Here is an 11,872-nt window from a genome sequence, read left to right as displayed (position 1 = left end):
GTTATTCAGATCAACAAATGAGTGTAAAGTGAAATGTTTAGTTTCCAAACTGGCATCCTTTATCCAAAATGAGAATGTAATGTGATCCCAGGAAATCAAGGAAATTAATATCCAATGTTTTATTCAAAACATTGGTGTTAAGTTTGTTAAGGCCTGCAAACTTTCTCCTCTAATCCATGCAGCATCTGAGCAGAATATCCCAATCTTGAACTCTTTTTCTTATGTAACAAGTGATCCCTCATTTTGTGTGGAATAGCTACCTTCATTTCAGGTTTTATTCTCAAATAGTTGAAGCTGAAGTTATTCTCCCCACCCCAGCAGATTTAGAAGCAATAGTAGTATCATACTAGTACTTCTAGCACTTTTGCAGGTTCTATTCAGTTTGTTACCAGTTGAAGTACATCTTACCACTTACAGTACTGTTGGCACTTTCTCAGCATTTAAAGGTGCTTGATGTGGATCAGTGTCACTCTTGGCTAACAATCATAGAAAACAATCTGTTATTTCTATAATGATTTCTGTGTACTGGAACAAATTCTTAAATTTACATTTTAACCAAAGACTGCATAGCATGTTACTGGGGCTATTAAAGAGTTACTGCTGAAAATCTGGAAAGGAGCAGGTAGTTTTAAATTTAGAGCACTGGAAAGCCAAATTACAAAGAAAATATTTCGTAGCCTTTTAAGTTGTTTCAAAGTGGCTGGTGAACTAATGAACCTTTGTACCTGTGTCACCTGGATATATAAACACTAGGACCAGTTACAAAATTATTTCTTTTAGTGAAGGAAAGCAAATTTTGTGATGCAAAAAACAAGTGAGTATCCTTTTGTAGAAAGAATGTTTAGCATGAAATAGAGAGGGAAAAAATAGCTCAGAAGCTGCAAAAAGTGGAGCAGTAAGCTAAAATAAGATGAACCGTAATAGCAAAGTCCCTAATGCAATTTGTAAAAAGTACCTGAATCACTTTAGCAGATTAAAAATGCAAACAGAAAATATATTTTGAGGCTTTTGACAAACCAATCCAACTAGAAACTTTCTCTTACAGACTGATGATTCTTAAACAGCCAGACTTATGCAATGACTGCTAGTTTCAATGGCCTTCAGGAATTTGAGGAAGTCATGTTATGCACTTTATATATCAGCCTGAGTTTGACTACGGTGACTTGAACAATTTGGAAATCTAGGCTTTTGCAAAGTAGGGTCATCTGACAGAGCTTGCATTTGTGTGTACAATGTTGAGCTTTACCTGTGAAAAACACTTGATGATTTTGCTAGTTTTTGACAACTGAATTAAAAACAAAACAAAACAAACAAAAAACTAAAACCATGGTTGAATGTCTTTTGATTTGTAAGAGAACAAAAAATGAGTTGCAATTTCCCTATCTGTTACACTTCAACAGCATCCCTATTCTATGCACCAAAGACCAGCTATCAGTGGAAAAAGTGTTAAAGTCAGCCTTCACAACCACTGTTGGACTGCCCAAGTCTGCAATGCAACTGTGTGACTGTGCCTAAGAGATCTTTTCTTTACGCTCAGCTACTTTAGTTTCTCATTCTGCCTTGACTAGTACCTTGACAGTAAGCTACTCTGTCAAACACGAATACAGAGGTAACTAATGCGGTGGATGTCCCAAAGCACAAACTTTCAAGACAAACAGGTTTTATCTGCCCTCTCAAAAGTGGTAAATGTGAGAGGTCAGCTGTACCCTCTGAGGGTATGGATAGCTATCCAAGACAAAATTTAAAAAAATAACTATTTTGAACAGTAAAGTTAAATCAAAGTAACTTTTACTCTAATTAGGGAGAGAGATGTTGCTTCTAGCAATTTTTGTAATAGTTGTAATCCTGTCATTCTGGTAACTTGCTGCATTGCCTTGAGCAGAACTTGACCATCAGTTTTACTTTTTCCTGCTTTCTGTTAATTCCAGGGCCACATCAAATTTGGCCAATGTTTGTACAATGCTTTGGAATATGCTAGTATACTCACACTTAAACACTGAAGAATCAAACTACTCTGCCTTTCTTCCCCCAACTTCATGTAATTGTAAAGCTTGCTTAAAAATTCTGAATTTGTAACAAAAGAAAATGGGATGTTCTCAGTGGTCAATGGCTTTAGAGCTTTTTGTGTGTATTCATTTAAACCTTTTTTAAACATAAGGGCTTAGAAAGGTAATGGATTTTTAAGGGGGAGGAATTACTGAAGACTCAGTGATATCAAGACCTTCAGGCTGTAACTGCTTCATCAACTTCTCATGGAAATTTTTAGAAAGCATATATCTACTTTGTCTGGAAATACCTAGGAAGTTTGGAATTCAAACGTTGTCAACAGTATCTAAAGCCATAGTTTCCCTCCTGGGATATGCTGCTGCTTGGGTCACAATTTTGTGTGCCAGGGACTCCTTTGGCCATTAAAGCCAGTATTTATTTCACTTCTGGGAAATAGCCACACGATTGTCAGCATGTTTTTGTAAACGTGAATGGAACTCAGCTTCATGCAAACTTCGCGGTACAAATAAGGAGGCCCCCACTAGAGGGAGGAGTACCTCAGCAAATGCTCGGGTGTGCTGGCCTGGCAGTGAAAGGCAAAGCTTGGTCTTGGCAGTTGAACTGAAGAGGGAAAAAAAACGTTCCCTAGCATGATGGCATCAAGGAATGTTATTTACCTGACCTTAATCCAGTATATTTTAATGACAAATATGCGGCCCTGTCTTTCTTCCTCAGTCTGCCTATTCTCCGTTAGAAAGGAGTGATGTAAGTGTACGCAAAATGCTTTGTAAATATTGAAGGAACTATCTTAAGTCTGAAGTGTCTCATGTCCTGCAGAAATCTCTTTCCTATACTGAAACAAACCATCAGTTCCTAGGGAAGTGAATTAAGAGGATTAACACCCAGTTTGTTCTGATGCCATTTATTCCAAGGCATACTCTGGATATGAGAGCCATGTTCAATAATATGAAAACCTCCGTTCTTGGGAAAGAAATAAGTTGGTGTAGACACGTCTTTTGTAGGGGTAGACATCGTCAGCAGCTGGTAGCGTTAAAGATTTGTGAACCTCAGATAATCCAAAGGTATTAATATTAGTTATGTGTTTCACATCTCCTACAGGTTTTGTTTTTGCTTTTTTTTTTTTTCGCCTCAACTTGTATTTGAGCAGCTGGAGCCGACTTGAGGTGCTTTTAATTCTGTAATGACTGTGATGCTGCATTTTTCTTATGTAGCTGGGAGATGAAAGATGGGAGACTTAATGAATACAACTATACAAATACTTGTGGGTTTTGGTTCTCCTGGTTCAGACATATTGTGATTTTCTTCCCCAAAACTTTGAATACTTTTTGTTTTTATAACTTTTCTGTACAGGTGGGCTGGCTAAATGATGACACGAATGATTCTCATAAACCTGACAAGAACTGTGACTTCGTGGTTTGAGTTTATTTTATTTTGCTTTGTGGTGACTTTGTGGTAGATCCAGGTGCAAAAATTAATGTTGAAAAGTTCAAATTGTGCAGTTCTTCTGCTGAATTGTGACTCTGATTTACATTTTGTGTCCACAAGATCTCTGAAAATTTCTGAGAATGATAGAATGCATACTTTTAGGACCTATATTAAAAATGCAGTAGAGGGCAGTAGTATGTAATTTACAGAGGTTTTTTGGGTAATGTTAAATGGCATCTGTGTTTAATTTCACCTGAGAAGTCCAGGATTATAGGGAAGTGAAGACCTACGTTTGATAGCCACATGTTTTCTGTCCTAAAGCAATTGTCCATATGCAGATTCTGCTTTTGGAGGAACTTTAAATAGTAAGGCAAAGACTGTTCTGACATAAAAAGCAAGAAACTTCAGCTTGATTTAAACTGAGTAAAAGAATCTGAAGCATGAATTATATATCCACTCCCCTCTACACGCTCAGATTAAAGCACAAATAATTGGATGTTGCTGTCAGAAGTCTGAGCATTATGTGTAGTGGCTGCACACCAACAATGAAGCATACATCTACATTACAAAATTTTACAGGTCTGCAATCTGTCATTCAGACATGTTCTTCTCTAACCACTACATGGACTGGATGTGTAAATATATTCAGTGTACAGTACTATGATGTATGAAACAGATAATGTATTTTTTTTAAAGTGCTACAAATGCCACTGGATCTGTTTTCTTATTGCATTGCTGAACAATGGACAAATCTTGTACCTCAAAGTTTTCAGTTTGCTCGTAACCACTGACTCATACTTCATAACATTTCTGAATTATTGACGAAGCTGCAACTGGATGTATAACTAAAAATGTCACCTTATGTGAGTAACGTGTAAGTATCCACCAAGTCATCAAACCAGATGGTAAATTCAGATGCATGAAAATACTATGCTTACAGGCTATTTTCATCACTATTGTTATTTTTGAAACTGTGCTGTGTCTGAGGTAGTCAAAGAAGGATTCTAGTACAGGTCTACGCAGTCTGATTAAGATGAGCCCGAATCACTACTGTTATCTAGGCTGTGCTAGCAGATTCTTTGTACCTGTATAAAAAAAGGCAAGTGAGAATATAGGAAATCTCACTAAATACTTAAACTATTGTTACCAGAGCAAATTAAAGATGACAGTAGAATCTGAAAACAGATCTGGGAGATGTGGCTGGCAAGGAGTAGTAATAAGAGGTCCCTGCCTATCCACATGGCAAGGCCATACTTTCATGAGCCAAGCCAAAATATGTACCCGCAGGTCCAAAAATATGGACTGGTCACCCCTACTTATATAGTTCAGGTGTTCAGAAGGATCTTTGGAAGGTCAAGTTGTGGTGTGAAGCATTAAAGAGGTTTTAGTGAGGGTGAAATGATAAAGTAAAGAACGTAATAATCTCTGGTACTTGTGTGAAACTCTCACTTCTGTTGCACCTGCTTCAGTCTGGAGCTCTTACAATATTTCTAGATGAAGGCAAGTATTGTTGTCCCTGTTTAACACAAAGTCACAGGTAACTTGCTCAGATTCCTTTAGGCAGCATCTAATTGTGTATCTTTAAAGTTAGTGCTCTTGTCATTAAACCACCTTCAGCGGTTACTCTCATTTGCTAGAGAGTAAGGGCAAAGCTGACATGCTACTCTTTGATAAAGGAAAGAATACCTGAGAAAAATGTAGTGTGTGAATGAATGCATTTTCTGCATAACACAGTCCTTGTTAGCAATTTCATCTTGCTGAACTAACTCTAGGTTCCAAATCAGTTAATCCCATGTGAAGATAATGCATCCTAGATTTTTCATCTACTGTGAGTATCGCAGTATATGTCACTTCACATTTTCTATGTTTCTGTTATGTTCATTTGTACTTCTATGCCAGACTATGACGCAATGAAGACAAACACAACTAAAATATGATCCAATATAGAACCATTCCATTAAAAACCCCTCAGTCTAGTTTTGGCTCCTAATCCAGTGACTCAAACACCCTCCTCCCTGCCTTTGATTCAAGCCTTTCCAACCTGGTTCTTGTCACTGAGCCCAAGCTTTTTTTCCCCCCACTTAAATGGTTAGCAAAATTTCAGCACCTTAAGCTCAAATAAACCTTCCAAAGCCAAACACTGCAGGAAAATCTTCCACACAGACAGAAGCAAACTCATTACAATCAAACATTACACACAGTTTCTTTTTGGACAGAGACCAAATGCTTCAACAGTAACAAATGAAATTTAAGAAACCCATGTTTGCTTGGCAGGGTTGCCTATGCAAAGACAGAATTTAGCTCAGAGCTTAAGAGTGTCAGGAAATCAGAAGAGGATAGACCAAAATGTCAGAAAGGAAGTGGGAGGCTGGGCTGGTAGAATGATGTCTGTCAGGTGATGATGTATAGATATTTGGTTTTAAAATCTACTTCATCAAAGCAGAAGGAAAATTCTGACTGTGGGAGATAAGGAAAAAACAAGTAGCTAGCTCGACTGCATTTACTGGTATTTGACTATGCTGCATCAAAATCTGCATAGCAAGTGCTCCCTGGGCTCTCAACCAGTGAGTCCTGGCCAGTAGTGTCTGGTGTTGGATTGCTGAACAGTAAAGACTGCAGCTGCCTGAAAATCCTGAAGCTATCAAGTATTTGCACAAGATACTTGTATAGATCATGTGTCTTAAGAGCGTTTTTCCTGTAAGAAGCACCAAAGAATCTGGATTTACATGCGGAGAAAGAGAAACTCAATGAGACACCATGTTTACTATCTCCACCTATCTACAAGTAATTTTAATAGAAGACCCTGAACTGTGTGTGACTTTCACATTTCAGAGACCTCCAGTATTCATGGTGGATAACTTGCCTAGTTCTAGTCTCTAGGCTTCAGCTCTAAGATGTGTCAGACTCCTAGCAAAGGAGTTGAGACTCACCTAAGGGCCACAACCCTCAGTTTATTTTGCCAATTTTTTCATGTCTTCCATTTTAAGAGAACAGACCATAGTTCACTTCGTCTCCCAGTTCAGACCAGCTTGTGCAATAAATTCAAGGTCATCACATTTTTCCTCATTCGGCCGTCTTTATTACTAACTTTCTGAGGATGATCACTGATTTATTACCACTGAGTACATCTGAGATAAGGACATAAACATACATGACAGTAGTATACATCTCTAAAAAAGGAGTATGTCCTAATTTAAATAAGAAGTCTCTGTTGCAGCTTAGCAATGGAATAAAATACAAGTTCTATCATCTGTACTTCATACGTTTATTATCAATCTAGAAGGATTAATTTGTAAACTAAAATTTATATCTTTTGGGATTAAATCTCATAGAGTTTAGGTGAAGAAACTGATCCATAGCAAAAGTTAAGAGGTAGTTTTACCTAATCTGTTTCTAAAAAAAAATCCCAAATTTTGTTAATCCATATAATGATTCTGTTTTTTCAAGGTAATAATGACACCTGTCAGATACATGTCCAAGTATGACAAAGGAGTAGAAATATGTTTATTTTTTTTCAAAAGCACATAACAGTGAGGCACACAAAAACAAATACTGCTGCTACGGTTCTCCATCTCCAGTCCTTGTTAGGTAGATTGCAAATGTACTTAGTTTTTTAACTAGATAAACCTTAAGAATTCAAAGTGTAACATAACCATATTCTTGTACAATGAAGCAGCCAGAATTGGAGATCAAAGCCTTGATCTACTTGAAAAAGTAGTCTTTGACTTATGTGGGACTGTTCTTGGGAATAAGTATTTAGCATCAGGCCCTGAAGAAGCAAGATAAAGTTAATGGAGTAGAATAAGAGATTTATTTCTTTCAAAAAGGTTTTTGTGAAATGCTAAGTGTAAGTTTTAATGTTTCAGACCAGCAGAGGAAACAATCTAGTTTGTTGCCATTTGTTTGTTTCTATTTCCTGTACTCCAATTAGTAAATTAAGAAATTAAACTGATTTGTCTGGTTTCACTGATCAGTAGAAGGTATGAGCTGGCTCATATTGACTTCTCAGAAATGAACAAACACATGACTCATAAAATTATTTTTTTTTTTTGCAGAGAAGTGTCAGGTTGAAAACAGGAAATGCCATCTTTTATCTGCTGAAATTAGTCAAGTTGTGATAAATAATAAGAGCTGCAGGGTTTAGACCTGCCCTTACATTCCATCTGTTTTACTATAGCAGCTCTGAGCTCCAGTTGTGAACCAGGAACCTATTACACCAAAACAGATGGGAAAGCTCTGGCTGCCTTCAGCAAATGAGGGTAGAGTATGTCAGCATCCTGTAAGACAGAAAATTGACTCAAGCAGCCTAAAGTACCCATGTCATTGAAAGCGGATGAGACTTGTCACTAAGTTTTACTGCTAAGCTGTTAATTACTTCTCTGGTGCTGACTTGTGTCATCTTTACTATATTACTGCTGTGAAGTAGTTGCAGAGTTGCACTGTTTTCTCCTAAGTTCTGTGTGGGTCATCGATGCACACAGTGAACCACTGGAGCACACCGAACTTCACTGGACAGCATCCTTTGCAAGGTACCTGTTTCAAGATGCAGCATCTAGCTTTCCAGTCCTCAGCACAAAACCATCTTTCTCCATGTTACTCACTGCTCATAGTTGGCGCACAAACCTGGTTAAAAATTTTGAAATGCTAAGTCGTTCAAAATGGATGTAACAGGTAACTTTCAACCCACTGCTTTTGTAGTTTGGGACACAGCTATAATACTCATTAACTCTTCTAAATAAAGGACCCTATTTCAAAAGGTGTGTGGGAAGCTATGCACAAATGCAGTCAGTAGGAATTTGTATGCTAACCTCCCACACTGCATTAAAATGTCCTGCACCACAGGAGATGGTATGTAGGAGTGGGTGGGCAAACTTCAGAACAGAGGAAGGTATTGAATCACTTGAAAAATTCTCCTTGCTCTTTATTTATGTATTCAATTCCTTGTGCCAGCTTTTACCTCCTAAGCACTCTTACTTCACAGGGTTATTTCAAGGCTGAATAGAAGTGCTACATTCTTGATGCAAACCTGTCTTTACTCCCACTTCCTTTTCTCTTTAACAAGCGAAATTTTACTGAAATATGATGCAACAACCCCCAAAGCAAGTTCCAAACCTAGCTTGCAGTTGTCAGTTACTATCCAGGATTCGCAAAGATGTACAATTCCGTTACAGCTGAATTTAAAGGCGTTCATATTTTATGGTAGACCAACAAGTACCATTGTGCTGCAGATCACATAAAATAAGAGAGCTAATCAAGAGCATGAGAGGCTTATATATTTGAAAGACAAGCAAAGATGAGAAGGTAAGGGCCAATGCAGAAAACTAATTAAAGGTGGAAAAATGGACACAGCTTTTTTTTGTGTTAAAACCAGCTTTAACAACTGCGGTTGGTAAATCTCTAGCTCTGACGAAGAGGGTTGAAAAAAGAACACTATAGCAAGGCCAAGTCTTGAGGTGGTAGCATGTCTTAGATTTCATCAAGAGGTTTTTCCTATGTATAAGGGCAGGAAGGCAGTGCAGAGCTTTAAAATTCACACCTTTCTCTTAGAAAAGCAGTAACAAATCATCTTTACTAATGTATGAAAATGACTGCTTCATACAAGCAGCATTATTACAGCCACTTTTGCTTATTTGTTCCAACTAATTGCTACTCATAACATAATGTATATATCACGTATATAGTACATATTGTAATATAAGCTTTCAGTGGACACTGCAAGAAATGCAACTTCTTAGTTCATACAGGTGTTAGAACCGTTGGCAAGTGAATTGTTTATTGGCTAAAAAGCTGTCCTAACAAAACAGCAGTGTTTGAATCCTAACACTGCGCAGCTATAAAAGGTGCATGTCTACGTGATTCTAGGGCAACAAAAGCATCAGGGCCAGCTGTTTGGACAGACTTGGACACCCTTGACTAATTGACAGCATTTTTAAGCAGTCACAATTGATTCCAAATTTGTGTGTTTCTGTTTTTGTCCTTTTGTATAAAAAATCAAAACCTGAGCTTACTACATTACACATTAGCTTTACCGTCAATTCTGCTCACTGAGTTGGACTCGCACTGAAATAATAGGCCAAGTATAGAAGAATGCATGTCTTATAATTTGTTACTGAATTCTCTATTTCTGGCAATCTGTAAAACTTCTGCCTGAAAGGATAACATTTATTCCAGAAATTTATTAGATGACACTTTAAAATTAGCTCGTGGCTTTAAACTGCAGTTCTAGAATGGCAGGGTTTCATTACAGAGGTTTCCCAAACTAGTAATTACCCTTTTAATGAGCCCTTGATGATATTGTTTATATTTATAATTAGACTTAGAGGGGAGACTCAATTAGTTCAAATGCAGTTGGGTGCATGTATGCTGGCTGAAGTAGTCAATTGATTTGTATGTCCAGTCAGACACAGTTGCCTTTTGCAAAGATCACTGACCACCGAGGACCAGCATCTTGAAATCTGCACAGCTAATGAGAACATTGTTACTTTTCATATTCCACTATAAAAATGGTGATTCTCTGCTAGAGGAAAGGGTTTTGGTTTTTGTTTAGGTTTTTCGTTTGTTTGTTTGTTTAAAAAAAATCAAGCTGTCCCTCAATTGTGTTGTTATTGAGCTCAACAGTATTTTTGATTAGTTGGGATTTTGGGGGGAAGGTGGTGTCTTTACTAGGAAAACCACCCCTGATATACCTAGCCCAAGGAGGAGACTAGATGAAGTTGTTGTTCTCCTATTCTTTCATTCAGAATTGTTAGAACCAGATATATCAGCCCATGAGCTGATTAAAACTTTCTTACCCTTTGGTAAGCTGATGGCTAGCTCAGAAATAATGGGGCACAATACAGGACCAACTAAACACAAAACTACAAAACAGAAAAGAACGACCGAGGAATTACTGATGTTTTATTTCTATGTTGCTAATAATATGCAATGTCTTTGACTCTTCACAAATAAAATCCAGAGAGGTTAAGAAGAGAAAACTATCTATCTATCTACCTCACAGCGTGATCTGAACTTGATTCTCGTAGAAGTATTTACTTACCTCTGAAGTGCCTAATGTCAAATGTTCTTTATTGTTTAATTTCTTTCTTCTTCAAAATCTTTTTACACAGCCTTTCTGCTCCTCATTTATTTCAGTGCTGCTATTTCTACCTACAGTACAGTTCTAACCTACAAACATGTCCGTGAAGACTACAGTAGCTCCATGGAAACTAAGATATTCCTTTTCAGACTATTTTTTCCTCATGTAACTGCCAGCTAGCAGATGACCTGGCATAGCTAATGCATTGATTAAGAGAGATTGAATATACAGACAAGAATGTATTTACAAAGACTGATGTTTGCTACTTTGCTGTACAAATTATTTTCCATATTTAAGTGCTACTATTATCTTCTGGAGCCAGAAACTAGAACAGCAAAGCTATATATTATAATCTTTTTCTGTTACAGCAACCATGCTCATTAAGCACACAAGCTTACTGCTTTTGCTGCAGAATATAAAGCAAAGTTATAAAACTCTTAATGTTCTAATTTACTCTAGAAATTAACATAGGACTCCTAAGGCTGACTTCATTGTAAGATAAAAAATAATTTGCTCCGAAAAGATTTTAAAACTGCTCCCCCTGCCCTCCCTGAGCAAAGCCCCAAAAGATAAAAATGTCTAGTAAAGCACGTGAGACTGATCTGAGCGAAAACACCTGCATCTCTCTCTAACCTCAGACTCAAATTCAAAATATCACATAAAACAGACTTCAATCAGATACAGGCTAGGTACAGAACATTTGTATTCCTAAGTAATAGCACTACTATACAAACGCTAGATAAGTGAAGGAATTAATTTTTAATTAATTAAAGTACGTTCTTGTAAAAAGTTTTGCATCCGAGAGATGTCAGTTCTCCACACCATGCAATTAACTGTCTATTAAGCAAATACTTTTTGGAACGCCTGCTTAAAACACTGCGAAACTCTCAGACAAAAGCTACTTAAGAAAACTCTAAATACAAAGCAGTGAAATGTTCTTTCATTTACAAAGTCAGAGAAATCTCAAAGTCACTAGTGGTTTACACATTGAACACAGAAAATGTAAATTTTTAAAAATCCCCCAATTAAATTATAATCTTCTAGCATGAAAGTAAATTTCTGTCACTGAGAGACATCCCAACACTTTCCATCATTATTAGTGCACTGTGGTAAAGCCCTTTGAGATATAGAAAGACATTATTTTTGCAGTAAAAATTGTTAAAAGCATGCTCTAAAGAAAATCTAGAAAATCATTAGTTTCTATAGCAATTGTGCAGTATAGTTATTCTGACGGGGGAAGGGTAATGCTCTCTGTAGTCACTCTGTATATTAGGTGTAAGCTCAGATCAAAAATTCTTTTCTTTTGTTAGATAATGAAATTCTGGTATCCCATATGCTTTACACTGCAGCAATATAAAACCTGTG

The sequence above is a fragment of the Chlamydotis macqueenii genome, chromosome 13, assembly GCF_036417535.1.
Source record: "Chlamydotis macqueenii isolate bChlMac1 chromosome 13, bChlMac1.mat, whole genome shotgun sequence".
In the NCBI taxonomy this organism is placed as follows: Eukaryota; Metazoa; Chordata; class Aves; order Otidiformes; family Otididae; genus Chlamydotis; species Chlamydotis macqueenii.
The sequence above is the reverse complement of the archived record's forward strand: the minus strand, read 5'-3'. Positions refer to the sequence as shown.